This window comes from Serinus canaria, chromosome 28, assembly GCF_022539315.1.
Source record: "Serinus canaria isolate serCan28SL12 chromosome 28, serCan2020, whole genome shotgun sequence".
Lineage (NCBI taxonomy): Eukaryota > Metazoa > Chordata > Aves > Passeriformes > Fringillidae > Serinus > Serinus canaria.
In genome coordinates, this window is record NC_066341.1 from 3,909,934 (window position 1) to 3,936,588 (window position 26,655).

General features: G+C 54.5%; 1 protein-coding gene across 1 annotated transcript in view; it reads right to left on the minus strand.

Moving 5' to 3' along the window:
* CSNK1G2 (casein kinase 1 gamma 2) overlaps positions 1–25,662 on the minus strand; it is a 41,329-nt gene extending 15,667 nt beyond the window's left edge. Inside the window, exon 1 of the mRNA XM_050986050.1 lies at positions 25,501–25,662. The gene's annotated coding sequence lies outside the window, so the exon portion shown is untranslated. The remainder of the gene's footprint in view (positions 1–25,500) is intronic.
* Positions 25,663–26,655: the final 993 nt, after the last annotated feature.

The following is a 26,655-nucleotide window of genomic DNA, read 5'->3' on the forward strand; positions in this document are numbered from 1 at the left end:
GGACTCTGAGAGCCCCCAGGAGCAGAGGACACTCATGAACCCAGCATTAGGGGCACACCATGCCAGGCATGGGGCTGCCCATGGTGTGAAGATGATTTCACCTGGCTGGGAGGGTCCCTGTGGATCCAGGGGCAGGGGCTAGTGGAGCTAGAGCACTTCCCACTCCAGCAGCAGCCCCTGCTGTGCTGGGCCAGGGTCCTGTGCCAGCAGCCCTGCCCGGGACACGGTTCCTGGGGAACAGCCACACTCAGGGCGCCCACCACATCCCACCTGGGCTGGGGAAAACACCCACTTGGCAAACAGGAACTTGCTAACATCCCACTGCCTCCTCCTCTGCTCTTATCAACCAACCTTGATTTTCATCCCAAAGCTGGGAGCGAGGCCCCGTGGCTGCAGCCTGGGCCAATGCTGTGACACCAGCCAGAGCAAATGATGCTCGTGGCAGCCTGTTTGCTCAGGGGTGCAGCACCTTGCTGCCTTGTGTGCTCCCAGTGAGGCTGCTGGAAAGCCCCATGCTGCTGGTGGGGTTATCTAGGCTCCCCTCAGCTCCCACAGACAGGCAGCAATCAGCTCAGCCCCCCAAACCAGGGAGCTCCTTCTCATGTGCACAGCCCTGCCCATGGCTGGATGAGGTGACCTTTAAAGGTCCCCACAACCCAAACTATTCCAAGATTCCATGACACCGGCTCCACACACATCCCTGTGCAGCTGCCTGTCCTCATGCGGGTACAAGAGCCCAACATCAAGGCCAACCAAAGCCTTGCTTCCTTCTGGATACAAGCCTGGGATGAAAAGAACCATGGACCTGCTCTGTACTCGAGGAATCAGGTGCCCAAGAGGGAATTGCACCCTCCCTCCCTCCCTCCAGCATTCCACCAGAGAGGGACTCCCCTGCACTGAGGGAGGTCAGGCTGGGCTCCTCCTCACAGGGGTGCCCATGTGGGAGGCAGGAAGGACAGCCAGGAAGCTAAACATGGACAGAGGGGGTCAAACAGGATCCAGGCACACACTGGGAGGGCACACGAGAGACCCACACCTCCATTTCCCCTCTGCTCTGGTTTTGCTCCCAGCTTGGCCCTTGCCATTCTCCTACCCCTCCTTTACCCTGCCCCCTCCCCACTTCTCTCTGCTCCTCTCCAGGCCCCTGTGACAGCACTCTAAGCCTCCCAAGAGCTCCCAGGGCCACAGACTCCTGCTGACCCCATGGGTTATCCAAGCAAACCCCCCGCTCCAGCTCCAGGAAATGAACACACTGCGAGCTCTGATACTTGGCCAAACCCCATAAAACTTTTTATTTGCTCTCAATAGCTATTAATAACAAAAAAAAAAAAAAAAAAAAAAAAAAAAAAAAAAAAAAGGCTTCTCATGCTCAATGCTACACAGAGGGAAATGTGGGAGCTCTAAGAGCAGCCCAGGAAAAAAGACACCAAAGTCAGAGCTCAGCAGGGGGAAGGACAGCCCCTGTGGGGGCTCTCAGCCCCCTCCTGACACCAAATCCTCACTCTCCACAGCATCCTGGCACACTGCCACTGCTCTCCAGGAGGGGCCAGAGCTGCTCCAAGGGCACAGAGTGCTGAGGTGCCACTTGTGGAACCTGCCTGTTAAAGTACAGGAGAATAAGGCTTTCATGCATCATGGGAGCCCCCTCCTGCCCCCACAGGCTCCAGCCTCCAACATCCCTGGAGCATCCCTAGAGCACATGAGCCTGGCCCACAACACACCAATAACTGGAGACCATCCTGCCGCACCCAGCCCACCTCAGCCAAGGGAAACTGAGGCACGGGGAGCATTCCAGCTCTCCCAAAGCTGGGCAGCCACAGGCTGGCTGGTGCTCCCTTCCCCCAGAGCGTGTCCGTGCCAGCAGGAAGCAGCGGGCTGGGAGCGGCAGGAGCAGGGCTTCCCTGCGCTTTGTTCTGCCCCAGCCCCGAGTGCGCTCGGCCCACACGTGACATCCTGCTCATTCTTTGCTCCCCCGATGATTTCCGCTCCGGGTTCAGCACATGGTGCTGCCCCCGCGACCTCCTCATGCTTCTCCCACCTCCTCAGGACACCGGAGCCGTTCCCCCACGGCCTCCCAGCTCCCGGAGCGGGCAGCTCTCCCCGGCGTTCTGGGAGCTGCTTTCCCTGGACACAGCTCCAGCCACACGCTGGGAAAGGGGAGCAGCTGGTGATGCACAGCCCTGCTGCAGCTCCATAACCTGTTTTCCTTCTGAATCAGACCTTTATGCTCAGTCCCAGGGGATTCCAGGCCCAGACTGTTTGCACAGAGTCAGCGGCCGACAGCCAGAGCTCAGGGAGCTCCAGCCCCGGCGCTTGGGATTATTTTCTTTGAAGAGTTATGGGCCAGCCTCTGCAAGGGAATTTCAGACAATGAAGTGAGGCAGAAGGGAAAAATTAAATCCTGTTTCCTGTGAGCACAGGGAGACTGTGCTGCCCTTTCCCAGCCCAGACAAATGCAAGGAGCAGCACAGCACAACTCTGGTCCTGCCTGCGGAGCCTCAGAAGCAGCTCTCCTGGAGGGGCCCAGCTCCAAACTCCAATTTCAGGCAGCTGGGCCAGATTCACACCCAGTGAGGCCACAGCCCAGCCCCCCAAGCTGGGACTGCCATGCTGCAATTTCCCCTTTTCCAAGCTGGGCAGTCAGAGCAGCAGGATGCTGAACCAAATCCATGTGAGTCAGGCCAGGGCAAGTGATGCTCCCTCACACTCTGCCCACCAGCTTCCCCGTGAATGAGCCAAGGGCTGGGAGGAATTTATTTTCTCATCCCAGGAATGCCAAGGAGACACAGAGGCTCCCTGGACCTCTGGACAAAAGCAGGACCCACCTCTGAGCAGTGTCAGTGACTGCTCAGGTCTTCTACCCTGTGCCATAAAAGGATCACTGGCCTTTAGAATTGAGAACAACCTAATTAGAAACAGAAACTTTTGGTAAAATCCCGGGACTCCCACTGCTCCAGAGCAAAAAAACCCTGTGTTTGTAAAAACACAGCAGCCTTTGGACAGGCAACAGGGACCCAGACCTCACCCATCCTCCCCAGGCAGCAGCACCATGGGGGCAGATTCCCTGTATAAAACTGATTTCACAATGTTCCATTTTGCACAGGAATCCTCTCCCAAAAGGTCACAGCAAGGAAAGCAGCCTCAGGAAAGCACCTTCTAGGCTGGATTTGTTGGCCTGGAATCAAATCTGATGCAAGATGAGACTAAGAAAACTAGTTTCTCTCTTTGGGAGGGAGTGGAATAAATAAAGAAAAAAAAATGAATTGTCCTGAAATTTGGCAGAAGAAATTCCAAAGCAAGCTGTGGTCTTAAAGCAAATAAGCAGTGCCCTGTGGTGTTTGCAGTGCCAGTGCTCTGAGCCAGGGATCCTGGAAGGGAAACAAACTGCAGGCAAGTGCAAGTGCCTCAGCACCCCCAAAACAGAACCTCAGAAGCACTGGAAGTGCCATAAAAACGGGGCAAGCCCACACACCCTCTGATTCCCAAAGAGGGAGTTCACAGTGCTTTTGTTGAAACATTGGGTCCTTTTTCTTTGCCATCTGGTTTTAAGCAGGTCAGAGCTGCTACAGTCACATTTACAAGTTTTTCCCTGCAGATGTAAGGGTGAGAAAAGAGGAATTGGGGTTGGGGGGAGTTGTTTTTTTCCTTAAAAAAAGAAAAGCTGCAGTTCTAGTGCTACCCCTTGTCTCTGTGACTTGGACCAAAATATCAAGGCTCGGGAAGTTCCTGCCCACATTTGCAAGTATAAGATGCTGAAGAGTTGTATTTTTAAGAATTTCTTTCCAGTAGAATGAAACCCTGTGGCTGCTGAGAAGGCACTTGTACAAACCATCTGGGGCACATTGTTCTCAGCCCTTTATATGAACACACACACCGTGTTCCTGCCCGAAAGAGGTTACAGCTTAACGGGGCAAGACAAAAGAGGGGAAGAAGAGGAAAAAAACAGCAGCCTGGAGCAGGGAAGTGGCTGGTGAAGGTCAGGGAGCAGGTCCATGGTGCTGCTCAGAACAGGGCCCAGGTGTCCTGGAGCAGCCATGCCCTGGGTGCTGCTCCCTGAGCCCCACCAGCCTTTGGGATGGTTCTTGGAGCTGGTTTCCCCATGTACTCTGCACTCTGTGAGCAGAAGGGAAACACAGCTGCATCCAGATGAAAGAGAAAGGAAAGCTTCTTGAGAGCACAAAGAGAAAAGCCCTTGACACTCTGCAGCTCCAAGTACAGATCACTGCCAATTAAAGGCTAAAAATAATCACAAATACCCCAATGTCCCAAAAGATGACCCATCAGCTGGCTCCCAGTGCAAAAATCCAGACCAAAAAGCAACCAGTGGCCTTACACAGCTGAAACCAAATCCCAATAAATTCTAAAACTTAAGAGGCTGAGCTTATAGGAAGATCAAAAGTCTTAAAACAAAGGAAAATCTTAAAACATCTTAAAGAGTGAGCTCCAGACGGTCCCCAGTGATGTCTGCAAGGGTTTGCTGTTAAACACATGTTCCAGCCTGCAGAGTTGCAGCCAGCCCTGCTTGTGATGGAGCAGGGAAAGCTGTGCCACACAGGGGTCCCAAAGGTGTCCCAAAACAGGGGGTCATGGAAAGCCTCAGCAGGCTTCCCACAGGAGCCCTGCCATGGGTACAGCCAGGCTGACAGGGTTGGGTCACATCAAGTTTCTCATCCATCAAAGTTTCCAAATCCCTCTCTCCAGGACTGATGTCCATCCATTCTTTATCCAGCCTGTGTTTGTGTTTGAGACTGTCCCAGCCCATGGCAGGACCTTGCACTTGGCCTTGTTGAACTTCATGAGTTTGGCACAGTCCCACCTCTCCAGGTCCCTGTGGATGCCCCATCCCTTCCTTCCAGCATATGACTGCTCCACACAGCTTTGTGTCACCAGCAAACTTGCTGAGGGTACCCTCAGTCCCAATGTCCATGGCACAGCAGAGATGTAAAACAGCACTGGTCCCAGTACTAACCCCTGAGGACACTACTGGTCACTGGTCTCCACTTAGAGTGTGACCATCCAGCCAGTTATCCACCAAGTGAGCATCCAACAGGCTCCAGAGAGATCTCCTGAGCTTCCTCCACCCTTGGACCTGCACCTCTCCTCCGAGCTGGGCACAGCAGCTGAACAGGCTGGAACTCAGGTCCATGGATTTGCTGTTTGGAGAAAACAGCAAATCCTGACCCCACAAGGAAGTTTCCTCCATGGTCTGAGAGGCAGAGGGGCTGTGCAGCCCCTGGAGCTCGCTCCACCTGGGACCTCCACCAGCAACAGCTCCAGTCACGGGAGATTCAAGCAAACCTAGCAGCACAGCAGAACATTCCTTATGGCAAGGGAAAACTGGCTTGTTCTGGCCCCATTTCCTCTGGACCCCTCAGAAAACAGGAGTTTCAGTGCTCAGACTGAGGAACTCCAGGAACCTGGTGGAAATGGGAGTTCTGGATGTGAGCATCTTACATTCAGAGCTCTGAGAGCTGTGCCCACCCTGTCAGGATGGAGGATGGGCTGCACGACTCTGGGGAGAGCACCTGTGGAGAAGTTGGAGCAGCAGGACAAGGGGGGAAAGGGGCTTTATCCATCCCAGAATTCCCTTTAAAACCAAGCAGTCCTGGAAGCAGCCACCTTCCCAGCAGTTTCTGCCAAGTGCAGCCACAAGAACATCAGAACACAGGCTGGGTTCAGAGGCAACGGCACCCCAGCCTCCTCCTGATCTCCAACCCTTCCTCCAGCCTCCAGCAAGGCAGGAGCCAGAACAGCTCTGTTTACTCCTCTTGCTCCTTTGTAGGTTGGTGTTGGTGTCAGCACAACAGGAAGCTCTTGTTCAATAGTTTGGTACTGAACTGCTGATGCAGGGCCACCGGGGAGCCCGGGCGGAACGCGCGGCTGCTCTGAGAGCTGGGGGAGCCTCGCAGCTCAGCTCCAGGGACTCCAGAGCTCCTGGCTCTGCCACCCCTTCTGTGGTCACCTGGGCATGTACTGAGCCCCTGGCCCTTCACATCCTGCCTGTTACACTGGGATAACTTCCCTGTGTGCACCTCCTCAGTCTGAGGTCCCTGGAGAGATGTCTGGCTGTTTTTCAGCTTTTGAATGGTGCTGAGAGCTCAGCAAGCCCCCCCTGCCTGCTTCAAGGCATCTGTAGGGACAAGAACCAGAACTGAAGGAACTGCTCCACCAGACAGGAACAGCATCCTGTGAAACCCACCCAGCCCACCTGTGCTGCTGCTGCCTGCACACAGGCTGGACAATATCCAGTGGTCACAAATCCACTGCTTGGATCCCCACAGCCAGCTGGTCCCACAGGGCAGCCCCCAGCCCACACCCCTGCCCCTGCTGTGTCCCTCACCCCCAAACACAGACCCCAGCTCACCCCTGCTGTGGCACCAGGCTGAGTCATAGATGACATGGCAGACACAGCTCTGTCACCACTGCCACTGCACCAGGAGTGTCTGAAGCACTGACAGTGCTGGCTGGCTTCCCTCTCAGCAAAATAAACCAGTGGGGTTTCACTCTGGTGCCCCAATATTAAGAAATCTCTGGGCAGTTTGTCCAAAACATGCTTTTTTCCCATCCAGATTCTTTCTTGAAAAGAAGACAGGAATAAAGCTGAGGCTAATGTTTCTACCAGAATTTCTTCTAGTGTTCAGAGGCAAAAAAAAAAAACCCAACAGAAACAACCAACCCACAAAAACCCTGAGCTGTGGCAGCAAAGCTTTTAATCCAACATGATCCAGGATCCTTGTTCCAAACCTCTCCTCCCTTCCTGGCTTCCCAGCTCTTTACTGAGAACACAGTGAGGAGAGAGGATCACACCCAGCTCCCAGAGCAGCGGGCACAGGGCACTCCTGGCACCTCCAGCCCACCCAGTGCCCCATGGCCAGGATCTGGCCCTCCCCTTGCATGGCCCCAGGGATGGACACAGCCAACAATGCTCCCAGCACCAGAATTAAAACCATAAATCCACTCTCAGAGCAAGCAATCAGACACACCATCACCTCCAGCCACACCAGTAACACAGAACAAACAAAAGTGACTTCAGCAAATGAAGCAGGAACGTGCTGAGCCTGTCAGAAGTTACCACATGCAGGCACTGCCCTGCTCCAAGCACCTCAGGGTTTCACCCAGATATCCATCCATGGCTCTCAGCCACATCCATAAAAACATCCAAGGCACAAAACCACCAGCATGTAAAAAATAAAATTAAAAAATAATTTAAAAAATAATAAAGCATTTGCTTTTTTCCCCAGAGTTAAGCTGTGCCATGAAGATGACAGATTTTTCTTTCTGACTTCCTTTTCCAGCTCGCACATCTATTAAACTTTTCTCTAAATTAGAAATGTTCTCTTCTTACTGGCTATTCCCTTCCCCAGGAGACCTTTATGACACTGTGAACTCTGGTCAGCTCTAAACCTACAACATCAAGCTCCAAATTGTTTCAAAGTTATTTTCTCCCAGCCTCTGAACCCAAATATGGTTTTTTAATGGATTGCTATGAATTTTCAATATTTTTTTTAATGTTTGTGCCACACCACTCCCTCTGTAACAATGAGGAGAGCAGAGTTTCAACAAGGCAGCAGGGAAATGCTTCTGTTGAAGGGGGTCCTGCTTCCCACCTTGGAGTCTCCACCACAAACAGACTCTCACAACACCAGTCATGTCTTGTGTGTGGTTTCACAGAGGTCTCTAAAGGACACCAGGTGACATGCAAACCCTTCAGGCTGCCTTAAAAGCAAAATCTCAGCTGCTCCTCAAACTCCAGCCCAAGCCTCCCAGGCTCCTGCAGCCCATGAGCTGGGAGTGCCCACGGACGCGGAGTGTCCCCCATGCAAGGGCTCCTCAAGGGAGTGGAAGCAAAACTCAAACTGTTCTCCAAACACAAGAGAATCAAAAAGGAAGTAAAAGATGGGGGCAGACCACCAGTAGCAGAGTTTTCAGTTTCCAACAGAACCACAAGGCACCACTCAAGAGCTGGTGTGAATTCCCTATGCTGGTGAGATCCTAACCCAAAAAATTTTCTCCTCTCGAGATGAGCACAGATGGGCTGCACAAGCCATGTGCCAGGACACCCCTGGAGCAGCAGCTGGAGAACTTCACCCCAAACTCTCACCACAGCTCAGGGTGGATGAGGAGAATCCCTGCCTGGCAGCAGTATGTGTGCACAGTGTCAGCTTTCCAGCAGCAGGTCAGCAGGAGTCATTTTGCACCCAAAAATATCTGAGGAGGAACCAGGCTCCTCTTCAGCCAACAGCCGTGGGACTGTTTGATGAACAATTGCTCCCTGCACACATGAGCAGAAAGAAATCGATGTGCTATGGACAGTCCAAATGCAGAACTCAGATCCTCAACATCCAAATTCAGAACAACACAGATCTTCATGTTTTTGAAACCAGCCTACAGAGTAAAGACACTCCTAAATCTCTTAGCAGCCACAAAAAAACCCTCATGAAGCATCTCCACTCTTATGAGCTGCCAATTCACTCCCGGCCCAATGCACAATTTCACTCTTTTCCTTGGATCCTCATCCAAAGCAGGTACACCTGAATGGAAAATAATAAACTGTGCTCCACCAAGGAGCCGGAAATACCACGTTGGAAATTTCAGCAGCAGCACAGGAACCAAGCAAAAAGCTGAAAATACTTCTCTAGGAAAAATAATAACAGCAAATATACACATGCTAAAATAAGACCAGATCTGAGAACTAGTCTGGAAATAACAAACCCAGCCCAAGTCAGACAAATCTATCCATGAACCAAGTGCCCAAGAGTGTTGATTCACCTTTTTGGGTTCATCAGGAACAAATTGTGCAGTTGTTTCAGCTGCACAATTAATAACCAAAAAACACACTGAAGCTCTACAATAAGTGACTTGAAAGGAAGCAGCTTTTTGGTTGACTTTACAGATCCCACAAAAGGTCTGCATTTTGATTTACACCTTTTCTAACATGACTGTGTCCAACGAAGCCAAGGGCAGCCCTTTCCCAGTTCTTGGCCATGTCCATCTTGGGACCCATTCCCCATGTGGGATCCACTGCATGGAAACAGGAGAACACCAAAGCACTGAGGCTGGTGGGACTGCAAACCCCTGGTTGCAGGAGGGAGTCAAGGAGCAACTGGTACCTGATTCCCACCTTCCCATCCAGCCCTGCCATGATGCCTCTGGGATGTTACCATCACCCTCTGCTCCAGCATCCCTTCTCCATGACCAGTAACAGCCATCCTCGGGGTTCCTGGGCCAGGAAAAGTTCTGGCACGGAGTTGGAAGATGTCAAGGCGAGCAAATGACCCAGCTCCAGCCCAGTGCCAGCAGCACTCTGGTGCCCCTGCTCACACAGGAACTGCAACTTGCTTTGTTCTTACCGTGAGAGGAAGGGCCCAGGGAGCAGGCAGGTAACCAGAGCAGGAAACCTCCTTCTGAACAACAAAGGCACAGGTTTGCTTTGTGCCCATGCAGCAATTCTGCAGAATCTCTCACCAGTCCAATGCAGAAAAGGCCAATTAGGATGTCAAACTGGTTTCGGTTTTACTAAGCCAGAGTTTGCAGCACCGGAAGAAAGGAAGTTCACTATGGACAAAGCTGAGTCCCTGCCTGGGAGACCTTAAAAGGAGAGCAGAGTCCAGCTCCCAGTGCTTCATCCCATCCCATCTGCTCAGGCGTTTCCGTGGGACACGCGCAGCCAGGATGTGACGCTTCTCTGGAGCCCCTGCTCGAGCTGGACACACTCAGGCACCTCTCACACGGTCCCTGACTCACCCAACCCCACGGTCTCAGCCCTGAGCCCTCCACTCACCATGGCAAGAGCTGGACCCACTCAGGGATTTTTCACACAGCCCCTGACTCAGCCCCGTGGTCTCAGCCCTCAGCCAGATCTGGTGGCTCTGCCATGGGGTTTTCCATTTAAATGAAACAATGCACCCCCAACACTGCAAGCTCCAGGGAGACACCGGATACTAATTAAATCCATGCTGCTGCTGGAAAACCCAGCAGCAGAGAGGAACCAGCTGCCTTACAAAAGTCCACAGCAGTTGGCCAGCAAAAAGGTGTTTACCAGTCCCACGGCTTCCGCTTCTCCTGCTCCCCCATCCATACATTTAGGTTTACATTTTCCAACCAGTCCCATCCTGCCCAGTTCTTGCACAGACTCATTATCACAAGCGTGCTCATCTTGGGAAGGAGCCAACAAAGATTTCCTTTCTAGTCAAGACCCAACATTGCTTTTCATCCACTCATTCCCAGAGCATAAAGCCCAAGATTCAGCTGCTCCACCAACACCAAACCTGAGAAGTTTTGGAGCAGAACAACCCAGGCAGATCTGACTGACACACTGGGAAAGGGCAGGTCCCCAGTGCTCACCTCCTGCAAAACCTGAGCTTTGCTTTCATGCCTGGTAACTCTTTGCAAAAGAGGCTTTGCCTGCAAGCAGGCGTCCAAAGCACTGTCTGTATCCCAGATCACTGGGTCACATCTGTGTGTTCACCCTGGGAAACAGAGAAGCCCAAGGAGAGCTGCTGAGCACAGATTACAGAGCCCACAGCACCCTCAGGGCAGGCAACCCTACCCCATACCTCAACTTCTGCCACTGGATGCTGTGGGAAAAATACCCAAAGTCTTGACAGCTCATAAAAGGTACCCTTTTACTTTCCTGGGAGGTTGAACAAGGACAGATCCAAGTGCCTGCCTGCCCTGCAGGACCATGGGGATGCAGCCCAAGGGCAGCTGGCTGATGAGGAATGGGAGCTGCACGAGCACAGCTGGAACAGACATCACCGAGCCCTCTCCATCCCCAGCTCCACAGAAGCTTCTAGAGCAGATTTAGCTTTGGATTCAGGTGGCAGCTCTAAGACTCCCTAGCAAAGCCTTTCTGTGAAAGGGATGATCCTATATGTGTCACAAACACACAAATTCATCACCACCACATCGCCAGTCTGGCCATGACAGTCACTGTGCTGGCCCACAAGAACCAGGCAAGAAAGCTCTGCATTCGGATGTCAGGTTTCTGAGCAGGCAAGTTCTCCTTCCACCTCCTCCCCTCCCCAGAGCTTGCAGCCTGCTTCACAGTCACCAGGCAGTGGGAAAAAAAAGGCTTCTATACAAATAGATAATTTTCACCCAGCAGCTGGGAACAACAGCTTCCATTTCCATCTGAGGCTGGAACACCTCCTCCTGCGCTGCTGTAGCCTGAAATAAGGTTAAGACCATCTCTACCAGCACACTACTTCCCCAACCTGTCCCTGAATACTCCCACGCCCTCAAAAGCCAACACTTTTCATAAATACAAGATGAAGTGCTGCTCGCCTTTCCCTTGATAAGGGATCTTAATGCACTTCCACCAGCAAGCCTGGGAATGGATGTGCAAGTAGAACTGCCATCCGTTTCCAGGTAGAACAGGGGAAGGCTCTCTCCCCACCTCCACTGCAGCCAGAGGTGTGCTGCACCTTTCCTTAGCAGCCACACAGCTGAGAGCTGCCCTGGCTTCAGAGAGCTCCAGCTGAAAGACAAGGCTTAGGGACAACCTGCTGCAGGAGGATTTGACAGCACGCCCAGAGGAACAGCAAATACAAACACAGGAGCAGCAGCTGGAAACATCAGAGGAACATGCCTCTGGCTCTGAATGGCCCAGCAAAGCAGAGAGGGGGATGCTGCAGCAGCTGGGAGGTCACAATGTGCCCATCCAAGAGCTGATCCTGAGCCCACCTGCTCAGCATCTCCTGGGGCTAGTGGGCACAGGGAGAACAGCACAGAGCTGGCACTGCTGACACACCTCACCAGGGCAGGAGAGACAGCTGTCTTAGCAAATACATATCCACTTCCCAATACACTGGCATGGGATTATTTCCCAGCCAGGTATTCAGGCCACTCTGCACTGCTTGTTGTTAAACTTTGGGGTCTTCCCTGCCACTGTTGAATTTTCAGTAATACATGAGAGCACACACATGTATTTAAACATTAGTGCCAAGTCAGATGGTTGAAACAGTGAACTAGCAGAGACCTCTGAATCCCAGTCCATGAAATGAGTTCTTGCCACCAAAGCAGAGGGATGGGAAGGCATCCTGCTCTCCCTGCCCTGGGACAGTGCAAACGTCACCACAAGGCCAGTCCATCACAAAGCCTCATCACACACACAGTGCTGTGCATGGTGCCATTGCTTCTCTCCACTGCACTGAAAGCAGAGCAAAGTCCACACTCTCCACTAGAACCCACTGAGAAAGCCCTACAGCAACAGCTTCCTCCTTTGTGCAACCACAGGCCCCTGAGGACAGAAACTGAGGCAGGACATGACAGCAGCCATTCTCACAGGAGAGAATGCACCAGGAGGGGCTGCAGTGCCACTGCCACCCCTTGCCACAAGCTACAGAGTGAGTCCCCCCCGCTGTGGCAGGCAGCCCTGGACCCCAAGCCATCAGTGCAGCCAGTGCATGACACAACAGCTCCCTGCTGACACAACTTTATCAGCTCTTGTATCAATTCCCATGCATGGGAAAGCTGAGTGCAGCTCTCAGACAGCGAGGAAGGGGATTCCCTGCAGCCCCCACCACCCTGAGTTATGGCCTTCTCTGTCCCATGGGACTCCCTGGAGAAGCACTGCTCTCCCCAGCCAGCCCTGCCTCCCACCCACGCCTCTCCTCTGGAAGCCACCCTGCTGGTGTCGTGGCATCTCTGGAGGGGGACACTGCCCACGGGATGATCCAACCTTGTCACAGCAGGATGAGCCTCCAGAGGAGCCTCCAGAGCCGTTCTGGTGCGCATGAGTCAGAGGGTCTGAGCACATGGTGGGGTGGGATGTTCCCCCACATGCTGTGGGAGAGCTCCTCGTGGGACAGCTCTGCTTCCAGAGCAGGAACCGTGCTGGCATCCCACGGGCCAGGAGCAGCAGCAGGGAGGACACGGGGTGATGGGGACACCCAAGTGCTGTCTCACAGGGAGTGCTGTCAACTGCTGGGAGATGTGCAAGAGCAGAGGAAGAACACGAGCCATTTGAGGGTGTCCTCAGAGATCCCACAGCCTCAAATCCATATGTGCTCCTTCTGGCACTGGGAAGGATCAGTGGAAGGCAGGGCGATGGAATCAACATTTGTTCTCCAAAGGATAAGAGACATTTCCCAACACTTCTCCCATAACAAAAGCAAATTTCTGGATGTGTGTGCCTCCCTTCTCTTCCTCCTCCAAGCTGGGTCTGAAAACCTTTCATCCACCTGGAAAAGATTTTCTCCCCACAGAGGAACTTAACTGAAAACCAGTAGAAACAAGCCTAGCACTCTCCTCCCCATGGAGTGGGACACCACAGTGACATGCTCAGGACTTGTTCCCCCCCACAGCCTTTGGACCAGCTCCTAAATAACCTCAGGAGCAGGAGGAGGGAACAGACTGCTGCCCTGACTCACACCACAGGCCTCTCCACAGCACAAATGGCTGAACACCACTGAAAAACCCAGGGTATCCCAGCTCACTCCCAATTTCCAGGCAGAGGGAGATCAAAAATTAGCAGAGCTAAAAGTGGTTTTATTTCCCTTCCCTGCAGCCTCTAATGAGCACACAATGAGCAAAACCACTCCCTCCACTCTGTCTGCATGGCATTCTTGTGTGTAAGGCACAGGCAGGAGGGGAATCCCAGCACAGGAGGCCAGTCAAGGAATCTGAGGGATCCCATCAGCACATTGCACCAATTTCTGTGCCAGGGACACAGGTGACATTCACTCTTCTGGAAACCACCATCTCTGGAGGGCAGGACATCCCCACTGCCCCAGCTGCTGCATGGCCACAACAGACTGCCTTGCCTTATCTGAACCACAGCTTTCCAAGCAGCCATGCATGAGAAAACCCCCTCTGTTCCTGGAGAGTCCAGGCCACCAGGGAGAGCAGATGATGTCAGGGGTAGATGCTGCCACTGCAAATTCTTTCCATGACACACAAGGTGGAACACCCCAGAAGAGATCCCATTTGCTCTCCTGTGTTGGCATCCACACCATACAGCTCCCAGGGTTGGACACATACCTCCTTCTCTCCCAGAAGGCTGGGAAACAATCCAAGCAGCAGCATTATCCATCTTATCTTCCCAGCGTCCCTCATCACAGGCTCCAGGGGCTTTCCAGACCAATGCTCCCCCTGCTTTCACACTGCTCCTTGCAGCAGCTGGCTCAGAAGGTCACCAAGGAAGTGTCACTACAGAAGAGGGAACTGAGGCACAACACTGCCACATGTCACACAGAAAGCAGCTGCAGAAGAGGCAGAAAAGCCCAGTCCCCAAAGGCTGCTGTGCCCTCTAAGGTCACCTGCAGGCATGGTGGCCCTGACCACAGGTGTCTTCTCCAGGCAAGGCAGTAACCTGGCACAGGGCACAGCCCCAGGAGTGGGTCAGAGGCCTGACCTGGAGATTGCCAGATTGGTTTCAGATTTGTTTCCTGGTTCACATTTCCAGGAGGTGGATGGAGCAGATGCCTGCCGCCAGCAACTCCCTCCTCCTTCTCCTGACCTGTGCCACCCCAGGCAACCTCTTAAGAGTGGCTGCCCTCCTGCCAGGGGACAGATGGACACCACCCAGCCCTGTCACTCCAGGGCTGTCACCACAGAGGTGTGGGAAAGGAGGGACACCCAATCCAACAACTTGGGAGGGTGAGCTGTTCTGTGCCATCCAGAGAACCAAGTGCAGAGCCAGGGAGACACTGGGAGCATCCAAAAGCCCAGCCAGAAGGTGCCACCCATCAGTCCAGCAGCTCCAAGCAGCCCCAGCGAGGGGTTGGGAATTCTGCGTGACAAAGCAACCAGCTCCTGACAGGAGAGCCAAAGCTCACCTGGGTGGCTTTGAGAAACCAGATAGCTTTGAGAAACCAGAGAACCTGCCACCTTCATCAACACAGGCTGGATAAAAGGAGGGATTTCTTCTTAAAAAGGGTTGCTAAACATTGCAAGGGGCTGTCAGGAGATGGTGAAGTCACCACTCCTGAAGGTGTTGGGGGAAAGAGTGGACATGGCACTCAGTGCTCTGGGCTGAGTGACAACATGGGGATTGGTCACAGGTTGGACTTGATCTTGGGGGTCTTTTCCAGCCGAAATGATTCTGGGATTCTGTGATCACTTCCCATGGGCAAGAGCTGTGACACAGATTTGCCAGTACTTCAAGGAGCAGGGCTCCTTCCCAGCCCTGCCTGGGACCAGGGGAGGAAGAGGCAGAGACAACACGCAGCACTGGAGGAATGAAAACCACAGTTTCACCTCCCACCTCCAAGATGTGGGATAGCTACTCATCCCACAAGGAATGGGGGCAAGGGGCAAGCTGAGTATTCTGGAAGCTGTTTTTAATGAGCCATGCACACATCAGCTACAGTTTAAAGGGGTATTGAAATAGACCCACAAAGAGTCCAACTCAGGGGATTCGGAACAGTTCCAGCCCGGCTGCCAAAGGCCCGAGCTGTGTGTGCCAGCAGGGTTCCCTGCTCCTCAGCCATCTGGGGACTGTCACTCTGCACAGATCTGCTTGCCCTCCTGTCATGTGTAGCACTCCCAACCCCTTTTCTGTCAGCAGGATCTGGGTTGGCAGAAACACTTTTAATTGTAGGATTTTTTTTTTCCTTAACCCATATCCTCTTGACAGAACCAGGTTAGGAAGCAGCTGCACTGGCAGATCTGGGGTGGCCTTTTGCAAAGCAAGGCAAGGGAAAAAAAGGGGTGCCTGGATCCAGTTATCCCTTCAATTACCAAACTACAGTTAATCACAACTTCCCCACTTCTCCTGAGGTCACAGAGAAAGGGGGAGCAGCACCAGCTCAGCTCTGTCCCAGCCCAGTCCCTTTGCTCCAGAGCAGGTCCCTTGTCCTGGAGAGTCCCAGGGCAGGGTGGGCGGAAGGAATGTCATTCCCACTGGTGACAAGGGCTGTTTCCATTTCTGGGTGGCAGAGCTGCAGCTCTGCCAAGCTGAGCTGTCCCATATTTTTCCCTCTGCTTTCTTCCTGAGGCTGCTCCAAGCCCCACAAATTTCCCCTCAAATGACTGCCAAACCATACAGATTTGGGGAGGACAAGAGGAGAGGGAAGGGTAAGCATCCAGTGGGGCTACCTGGGAAACCTCTCCCCAAAGAACGGTGAAATTCTGTGTGCTGAGACACCTAAAGCACTTCCCTGCTGCAGAGGAGCAGGAGCTGACTCGCTGCTGCCCTGGCTCCCAGCTCTCCTCTCCAGCAGGGACAGCCACTCAGCAGGGACAGCACTCCAGGGCCACAGGCAGGACCCACAGCCCAGACCACGAGGAGGAAAGAGCAGCACCATGCATTAAATGTTTCCTGCAGAATAACTGGGGCAGAGGGATGCTCCGTGGCATGACAACATCCATCACCTTCCCTGCAAGAACCAGCAGCATCTTGAGGGAAGCAGTGAGTGATCCATGAGGCGTTCATCTTCCCACCCCCTCTACTACAGGACCATCAGCAGCTCTATCCATTACAGCTTTCCTTGCAACCTCTCAAAGGTATGGAAGTGACCTGCTTATTTCACAGATGGGCATGGAAGCATCTGTGATCTCTGAGAAAAAAGAGGATAGAGAACAGTGATTCACAACTAACTAGAGACTAAATGGGGCAAATTCCTAAGGCCCAGCAAGCACCCCAGTCTGCTGCCTTGCAGGGAGAGATAAGTTTCAAAACAGGGACTAGAGACCTACATCCCACTGCTAGTCACACCACAAGCTGTGCAGGACCTTCCACTCCTCCATCCCTCACACAGGGGATCAGCCTCACAACCCTTTCTTAAGCATTGGGATAGCTTTGTGGATTAAGGATTTGGTCTGGTTTGCACCAACCTCCACATCAGAAAGGCACATCCCAATGGGTTTTTTCTCATCCTCCCTTGTCCCCCACCTGTGTATTTGCAGGGGATGAGAAGGCCAGGACTGAAACCTGAAGGGCACAGGACAGACTACAGCTGAAGAGGTGCTGCTGTGCACTGGGAAAGGAATCTTTCAAGGGGTTCATCCCAAAGACTTTCTCAAACAGATACATCCACTGCAACCTTGCTGGTTCCTCCCTTCCCCTTACCTGCCTCTTTCAACCCTGCACAAAGGGCTTAATTTATAAAATCAGAGGGATCATTCCCATGAAGAAATTTGTAGAATACACCCCCAGGAGGACCCATTTCATCTTGCTGCTATTAATACCTGGAACATTATTTGCACGAACAGACTGTCCTTTCTCCCTCATTTCTGGGCTCTCACTTCCCTGGTTTGTCCCAGAAATCCCAGCCAACACACGTTCACCCTTCTCTAGTACACACTTCCATCCAAAACCCCAAATTCTCCTTTTTTTTTTTTTTTTTTTTTTTGAGTTAATTACTCATGTTTCTAGTCTACATCACCTCTTTCAACCCCTGCAGACAGGATACAGCTCCCCTGGCTCCCTCATTCATTAGGCAGCCAATTTGTGGCCCTAAACTCATCAACTCATTATGGAAAGAGACCAAGACTTCCCACAGCTGCCCAGCATCCCACTATCCTCCAAGCTGGATGGGGCTCTCACTCCTCTTTGCTTCCCCAGCACCAAAGCTGTGACTAAGAGCCAGAGCCATGCTCTGGCTAGGCTTGGCTGTCCTTGGCACAGCTTCAGGCTGTGCCCAAGGGCTGCTTGCAAGCTCTTTGCCACACTGGCACAAAGTTCCCAACCTTTCAGAGCTGTGCTGAGCTCTGGCCTCAGGAGCCCAGGCAGAGCCTTCCCCTTGCAAGCAGCCTCACATGCCTTTGGTTTTCCTTCAAGAGGAAACATGTTTTCTCTGTATCCAGGCGTAAAACAGTCAATCCCAGCCAAAACCATCCAATCAACAGCACAGAGCATGACAAGTCAGGGCAGAGGGTTACCATGGAGCTAAGGAAGCCCAGACTTCTCAGGCAGACCCAGAATTCCTCACCTGCCCTGTGTGCAGAGAGGGGCTGGCAAGAGGATCAGGCTCCTGTCAGTCCCTGTGTCCTCACACACCACAACCAGCCAGTGCAGCCTGAGATGCCACCAAACCCTGACCTGAATTCTGACACTCTCCAGCACACAGCCCCGTTCAGCTGCTCTCCCTGGGAGAAACGTGGGACAAGCTCGGCACTGAACCAGCAGCAGGCTTTACTTGATTTTTTGGGGCACCCTGTGAGAAGGATCACACAGAAAGGTGAGGAGAAGCCATGAGCACCTCATCAAGCCAGCCCAGGGAATGGGAAATCCTGCCATTAGCAGGATCCACTGCAGAGGATTTCACAGCTAATGAACCCTTGCCACCACAGACCACAGCGAAAGCAAAAGCAGCAAGGCATTTCTTTTCTGATAAGTTGCTTTTATCAGGAAGTTCAGCCTGGCTGCCCACACCAGCCCCAGCTGCAGAGCAGCTCCCAGCCTGTGCCTTTAAATCCCCTTGGCAGCGCAGGCCTGGGGCTGAGGGAGCAGACACGCCCTGTGCTCCAGCGCTGGAGCACACAAACATTTCCTCCCAGCCATTCCACACCGCGGCTCAGCCAGAGCTGCCTCCTACCTGCCAGGGCCGAGCCAGAGGGAACACAGGCTGTGCCACACACACCTGGACATGCACAGACTTCAGCTCATTTCCTGAATCCCTCCTGCTTCCCCGCCAGCACTGGACATTCTTCCCTCAAACTTCTTCCTTAAGGCAAATATTTGGAGTCTAAAAGGCATTCCTCATGGAAGGCACAAGTTAAATATTGGCCCTAAAACAACAACAAGTGCCTTTCAATGATTCTGGCTGGAGAAGCACCGCTCTGGACTTTGGTTTCTGGCTCAGAACAAAAATAGGAGCAAAGCACTGAGTGTTACACTCTTCTCTTGGGATAAGTCAGATTTCAGGCTCTGCAAGTCCCCTGCCAGGACCACAACCAGCAGTGGGAACTGTCCCTGCTCGTGCTTTCTCACACCTCAAGTGTCTGCTGTCACCCAGCCAAGGCTGCTGCAGTGCATCCTCTGCACCGGGCACAGGACCAGTCTGAGTCTCATTTCCAGGTCTGTGATTATATATCCTCAGAGAGGCACTGGAGAAGACCTGCTGGGAACCATGGGTGCCACCCAGGGCATTTGCACACCTTGTGCTCCCTGCCTCTGGCTGCACCACCAGCATTCCCAAAGGTGTCCACCTCTCCATCCAGCCATGGCCAGCTCCTCAGTGCAGAGGATGCTCCAGGCTGTTCCTGCTCTGCAGGCAGCCCAGCCCCCAACAGACATGCTGGCTCTCCTAAGAAAACATCCCAGCAAGGCAGGAGAGCAGTCAGAGGGATGGCAGCACAGTAAAAGGGAGAGGGAAGGGTGAGGAGGAAAAAGAAACCTGCACTGAGGTCAGTACACCTGAAGCCCAGTAGCACTCAGGTCCTGGGATGTCATGGGCACTTTCCACACGGATCAGGGGAGCAGAGCTGAGCCCTGCAGAGCGAGGTTTGTTGCACTCCAGAGCAGATCTGTGATGTCCAGATGCTGCTGTTGATCCAAGCCTGAGTGGAGGGGCTGCTCCATCAGCCCCAGTGCAGGCAGGTCCCAAAAAGCTCCTGGCAAAACCACCCCAAACCAGTCTGCTCCAACACCAGGGCTCTGCCCACTGCTTTTCCAGAAAACACCTCAACAGCTACCCTGAGAAAAGTTACATGGCACAGATGTGGTACACACTCACCCACACTCAAAGGGTTTGTTCTATATCCTGCTAAATTCAGCATGGGGTGTGTTAAAAGAGCTTCCCTTTCCCTCTCCTGTGGATCCTCTAAGCCCAGGAGCACCTTGCTCAGCTCTGACAGCTCTGAGTAGGCCTGGGAGGCAGGAGAGTGACTGAGCAATGGAGAGCTGCTCCTGGCAACATCCCCCATGGTTGTGGGAGATGGAGAGCTCTGATGGTCTGCTGTGCTGGAATTCCTCTCTAATACCTTCCCAAGACACTTATGATAGCACTTCAGGCTGGGGAATATGCTGGGGGTTCTGACAACCTCTCAGGGAGATCCCCTGATGAGACAGACACCCCTCTGAAAACAAGTGTGGGTTTAAAACCAGCTGCGAGTCACCCTGAAGGAAATGTTAAAGCTCTGAGCACTTCCTATTCCCTCCCCAGCCACCGAAGCCCATGGAAGGACGAGCTCCAGCAAGTTTGAGCAGGAATTCCCAAGGCTCAAGGCAGAGACCAGCCTGTACCTGTCAGCACCAACACCTCCTCATCCCACAGCACACTGACCCCACAGAGCCAACTGCTGCTCTTCAGCTCCTGGCTCTGAGCAGCTCCTTCCAGCACAGGGACCCCACCTCTGCTCCCAGCACCTGAGTCCTTCCTTAACATTCCCTGTACTTGGCACCACCAAAGCCAGACTGACTCAAACCAGCATCGCCTTTGGGATGAGAGGAATCGGCAGAGCTGGGGGCGAGGGGATTCCAGAAAAGCCTCAGCTTGCCCCTCGCCCACACACACAGCACAGAAGTTGCTGGAAAGCACCATCCTCTCCCCACATCAAACCAGGAAAACCAAGCAGAATATAAACTTCATCACTGCCAACAGTCCCTGCTAAAAAAAGGATAAGAGAAAAGGGTTTTTTGCTTTGTTGTTTGTACATCGGTGCTACCTCAAAAGCAGCAAGACTTTTTTACCTGAAAACATTGGGCAAGGACAGAGCCTGTAAGAATGGAGCTTTTGTAGCACAAACACAGCTCTGTTCAGGTTTAAATTAGATTTCCACTGACCTTTTTGAGCCCATCGTTCAGCCACCCACACCCAAGCAGCCCCTCTAAGCAAGACTGCAGCCCCCAGCCTGGGAAGAGGAATAAACCCCCAGAGACTTGGCTGTGCTCCCAGGGAACCCCCACACCCCTCCCAGCACCGCTCCTGCTGCACAAACTGCTCAGCTGCAGGGCTGCAAAGCTCTTCCAAAGGAAAGCTGCACAAAATCCAAGTTCAAGCTCAACCTTAACCCCTGTTTATTAACTTAAGAACATCCCTCTCAGGGTGACAAAGCCCGTGCATCACCTGCCAACTGTCTCATTCACCACTGGGAAAGCAGAGGCCAGGCCTGCCTCATTAAAAAGCATTACATAACACTAAGTAACAAAGGGCCACAGGACATTCTTTGCTGGGTGGACATGTAAAAATGAATTACTCAAAAATTACCGCTCCTTTCCTCCAGACTCCAGCACCCTGGGAGGCCAACGAGCACCTTATTTCCAAGGCAACAGTGTCTTGCCTCATCCCAAATCCTGCTCTCACATCCAACTTCTTGCCACCCCTGCCCTGCCGACACTGAAAAACACACAGCACTGGCCAGCTCTCGTTCAGAGCACGGTCCCCAGGCACCATGATGTGTTTGTGCTGCCTGTGGCACAGGGACCCTTCCCCAGCCTGGGGTCAGCTCAGCTGGACCTCGCTGGGCAGGACTTTGGGTTTCCCCCATGTCACCGTCTCAGTGCAAGGCTTTCACGGACAGGACTGTGAGAGCATCTGGTTTCACTGTCACCACAAGGCCCCAGGAGCTGTGTTTCCTGCGAGTCGGGATGATTCTGCTGTGACACTTCAAGTGCCAGGGGCCCGATGCAGTAGGGCAGGCAGGTGACAGCAGGGCAGTGCTTGGAAAGGGCCCTGCCACCAACAGCTCCCAGCAGAACACTGACTCCATAGCACTGGGAGATCCTCCTGGAGACAGTGAACTTCTATCCACCATCTCACTGGAGCCAAAGAAACCAATTTAAAGTCTTTACAGAACTAACTGAAATCCTCTAGGGCAGGAGCAAACTCTCCTTACTGTGGGTGGTGGATGAAACCAGAGACTTCCTGCTCCATGTAGCATTTTGAAACACCCTGCAAAGCCTTACCTAGAAGTTTCAGCTTACCTGAAGAGCCATTTCCTGCACCACACAGGGCTCATGGTGGGTGCTGATCTGCTGCTGCATGCTCTGAAGGCAGCAAGTGGAAGGCAGAGAGACGTCCTGTGGTTTTACAGCCACTGCACCACCCTCCCTCCTGCCCCCACTGGGCTGGAGGGCTGTGAGTGGGGGGTCACAACTCTGAGCACCACAGGTGTCACCCAGGAACCGGACAGGGTAGGCCAGACAAGGCAGAGGTGTGCTGGAACACCTCAGAATGGAATCACAGAATGGCTTGGGTTGGAAGGGAGCCTAGAGTTCATCCAGTTCCACCCCCTGCCAGGGGCAGGGATGCTTTGCACTAGTCCAGGGTGCTCCCTTGATCCAACCTGGCCTTGGAACTTCCAGGGTCAGGGCAGCCACAGCTGGTCTGGGCAACCTGTGCCAGGGCCTCACCACTGCCACAACCAGGAATTTCTTCCCAATATCCATCTAACCCTGTCCTCTGTCAGGGGGAAGCCATTCCTCCTTGTCCTGTCACGCCAGTTCCTGATGCACAGGCTGCTTTTCCCAAGCCAGTTATTAGAAATAATGCATCAATGTAAGACACAAGGGAGGGGCTGCCCACAGGAAGGGCTGCAGGGCTACAGCCTGGGCAGGAGTTTAGAATTCTTCAGGAGGAAGAGGGCAGCTGGTGTGAATCAGGGAGTCTGACAGAGGACCCTGATGCTCCACACTCAGCTACCCCTGCAGAAAATTACCTTTTTACCTCCCTCACAACCAAAGCTGTTGCTTCTCTACAGTGATTAATCTACCAGAGACAGCAACTGCCAGCAGGAAGTAGAAACAGCCTCTCACGAAACCCCAAAACTATTCACACAGCTTTTCTAACAGGAAGATGACTTGTTCTCCTGCAGAGCCCCAGAGCTGCTGGGACCTGCTCTCCCTCCCAGCTCACAGGTACAGCTGGACAGAAGCAGACTCCTGGTCACACCATGTCTGGGCCAAGGAAGGAGGCTCAGGTTCACAGCTTCTCACTGCACCCACAAGGAGCCACGTCTGCCCAGTCACAGCCCAATTACAGGGCTGTGGGTAGAGCTGCTCCCACAGGCTCTCAGCAAAAAGCCATAGCAAACACACGAAGGAAGCTCCTGTGCTGGCACCCAAGTCTGCTTCTGCTCAGCAGCACTACAAGGGAAGAGGGTCTGACTCCTCAAAGTGCAGTGGGAAGGCCAGGAGTAGCACAGGACAAACCAGGGCACTGCCCTCTGCTACCAAACCCCACAGTGCCTGGCCCTGCAGAGAGAGGGGAGGGTCTCCTCCCCAGCCCAGGGGCTGCAGCTCTCCTGCACATCCCACAACAGCACATCAGGGGTTGCTGCTCACCCAAGGCTTCCCTCATCCCTCCCACCAAGCCTTTAGTGCCTGTGAAGCTGCAGTTCCTGTCTGAAGACAGAGATAAACAGCTTCCTACCCATCCTGGGCTTGCAGCAGTGTCCCGGATCAAGGGCCAGGCACACACCTGGAGGCACAGCCAAGCACAGGAGTGCTGCTCCAGCACAGCTCATCCCAGCTCCTCCTAGCTAGGAAAACAACGGGGAGGGGGGTGGGCAGGGGGAGACAGCTCCAGAGCACAGCCAGGCCCAAGTCCAGCAGAGACGTTTATTGGCAGCTGCTCTCAGACGTTGTGTCTTCCAGCTCAGTGGGGCTGGAGGGGGGGAGGAAACACTGATTGTCCACGAGCACAACCCTCATGTCATTCCCATTGATCCGCTGAGTCACTCCCGTATTAACAGTTTTGACAACAGCCGGGCTGCACAGGAGCTCTGACATGGAATACAAAACGAGGGGCACTGCGAGGCTGCTCCCGAGAGCAGCACCAGGAACCTGCTGAGCCGCCAGGGCCAGGAGCTGCACCCAGAGCAGCACACACACCACGCTGCAAGGGCAGAGCACACAGCTCCATCCGGGGAAGCTGCTGGACACGGAGCACACAGCTCCATCCAGAGTGCCCGGGGAAGCTGCTGGACACCAGCTCTGCCCTGCAAACCACACCAGCCGTGCCCCGTGGATGCAGGGGCAACAGCAGAGCAGCTGCTGCTTTGGCAAAGGAGCTGCACAAGTGAATTTAAAGTGATTTTTAAGGCCTCACAGAGCTGTCAGCTAACGAGGAAGAGATCAAACCCTAAACCACCTCTCCAGGCTGAGGGATCTGAGGCCCCCCCAGATCTCACATTCCCACAGACCTGAGCCTGCTGGTGTTGGACCAGTCAGCACCACAACCTTCCCAGCACACCAAAGCTGCTCAGGAGTGATAAAACACTGACCAAACAACGTCCCTATCTGCAACGTACCAAATTAAAACAAAACCAACAAATCTTTGGCAAGTTCCTCACAGCAGCCAAGCCTATCCTGCCACAGCAAAGGCTCCCCATGGAGGCCTCCTGCCCTAATTTGCAGCAATTCTTTGTCAGACCACTGGCAAACACCAAACGTTTGCTCCAATCTGTTACATAAGGCCCAATTTTTAAACCTGTGTGCTGGCCATGGGGAGATGGGGGCACACTGTGTGTGGCAGCCTGACAGGGCAGCCTGGCTGGCAGATGAACTCACACACCCCTCAGAATGCACTTCCACACCTCCAACCACTTGTTGTGTGGAAGGAAAACAAACAGATTAGTCCAGGAGGCAACTTCCAAAGGTTTTACACACCTTTCAACCCGGGTCCAGGCTAACTTGAACTGTTTGAAACAGACTGATATCACAGCAACTCAAAAGGGGTTCGTGAAACTTTGCTTTTTAACTTTACACCAAACACAGCAAGTCTTCATGCTGCCCAGCACACAAAAGAAAAAGCACCTTCCTGACCATCCCCACAACTTCCCGTTGTTTGCTCCCCGAGATGCAGAGCCCCTGGCTCAGCTCCCTCCTGCCAGCCAGCGACAGGAGCCACTGGCCTCCCCGGCAGAGCCGCTCCTCATTTGCAAACCTCGGAAGAGCTCAAGTCGGCTCCTGTCTGCTGGGGGCAGGAGGGGGAGGGCACTTTTCCCTTTTCTCGCATTCATCCTCACCCGCTTCGCTGAAGAAAAAAAAGCCGTTTTAAATACCAGGTTTAGCACGGTCCTTTCCCCAGATAAACACTTCCCAAGCCCTCTGGAGAGAGGAAAGCCACATACAAAGGAGCCAACATCCTGCGGGGCTCGGGCAGGCCGGGCGGGCTGCGGGCCGAGGGGACACGGCGGGGCCCATCCGACCCCATCCCCGCCGCCCGCCCGGCCTCGGCGGCACCGGGGGCTCGCAGCCCTTTGGGGCCACAAAACAGGCACGGCCGGGAGGGGACGGGGCAAGGCGGCCCTGGGCCCTCACACCCCGGCCCAGCCTGATCCCAACGCGACCCCGAAGCCTCCCCAAGCCCCCGATCCCAACGTGACCCCCACAGCCCCCCACTCTCCCCCGGCCCAGACCGATCCCCCCTCAGCCCCACCACCCGGCGACCTCCCCAGGCCGAGCCGGAGCCTCCCCCGGCACTCCCGCGACCCCCAGAGCCCCCTCCTCTCTCCGGGCCCCTCCCGCCGCTCAACCCCCCCCCGCCACCGCCCCGGCCCCGCCGCCCCCGCCCGCGGCGCCGCCCGGCCCGGCCGCCCCTCCCCGGTGCCGGCCGAGCGGAGCCGAGGCCGCAGGGCCCCCGCCGTTCCCCGGCGCTCCCCCGGTGTTACCTCGGCGGTCCGTCAGCGCCGGGCGGCGGCGCCGCTGCCCCGCGGCCGCTCCCCCATGGCGGCGCCCCCGGCCCGGCCCCGCTCGCCTCCCCTCCGCCGCTGCGCCAACGGCGTACGGCCCGCGCTGCGCCAACGGCGTACGGCCCGCGCCGCGCCCGTGCGCGCCCGCGCGCCAGCGGCGCAACCGCGCTTCGTGAATACGGGCCGCGGGGCGGAGCGCGGCGCAAGCGCAGCGGGCGCGAGGGTGGCGGCGCAGCGGCGCTGGCGTAGGGCGCGTTCGGGAATAGCGTCCGGCAGGCGGCGGCGCGGCTTTGCGGCAGCGCCGCGCGCTTTACGGCAGCTCCGGTTAACCCCGCGCTGCCTGGTGCCGCTGTCGGGACAAGCGCCGCTGTCGCGACAGGGCCCGCGCTGCCTCAGCGCTTTCGGGGCCGAAGGGCGCGGCTCTCACATAGGGGGAACACCGCACTGTAGGGGGCCTTATAGGGTCCGGCCCCACTGATGGTGCGGGTTATCGCGTGCTGTCGCGATATGGATGTCACCGTCCTCCAGATGGAGCACGGGCCTGTTACAGGGAACATCATGGGGGGTATGCGTCCAGTTAAAGGGAACAGGCCCTAATATGTGAGTGAGCCCCTGCTTTGGGGTACAGCCCTGCTTTGGGGTACAGCCCCTGCTTTGGGGTACAGCCCCTGTTTTGGGGTACAGCCCCTGCTTTGGGGTACAGCCCCTAGTTTGGGATACAGCCCTGCTTTGGGGTACAGCCCCTGTTTTGGGGTAAAGCCCTTGTTTTGGGATAAAGCCTTTGTTTTGGGGTACAGCCCCCATGTTTGGATACCGACCCTGCTCTGGGGTCCAGCCCCTTTTTGGGGCACAGTTCCCTCATCCCCCCATCCATCCTCACTCCAGGCCCTCTGGGGCAGCCTTGGGATGGGGACTGCGGGTCTGTAGAGGGGGTACAGCTGTGGCACCCACCCTGTGGGGACAGAGGGAAGTCAGGGTGGCGTTTTACAGGCATTGTCACCTTTTTGGGGATATCAGCCCCAAGCAAAGCCACTCTGAGGGAAACAGAGGCACTGCCCTGCAGGGAACAGAGCTCCAGGACTGGGATCTGCTGGGACAGTGTGAAGGTTTTAGTTTGAGCTGGGCAGAAATACT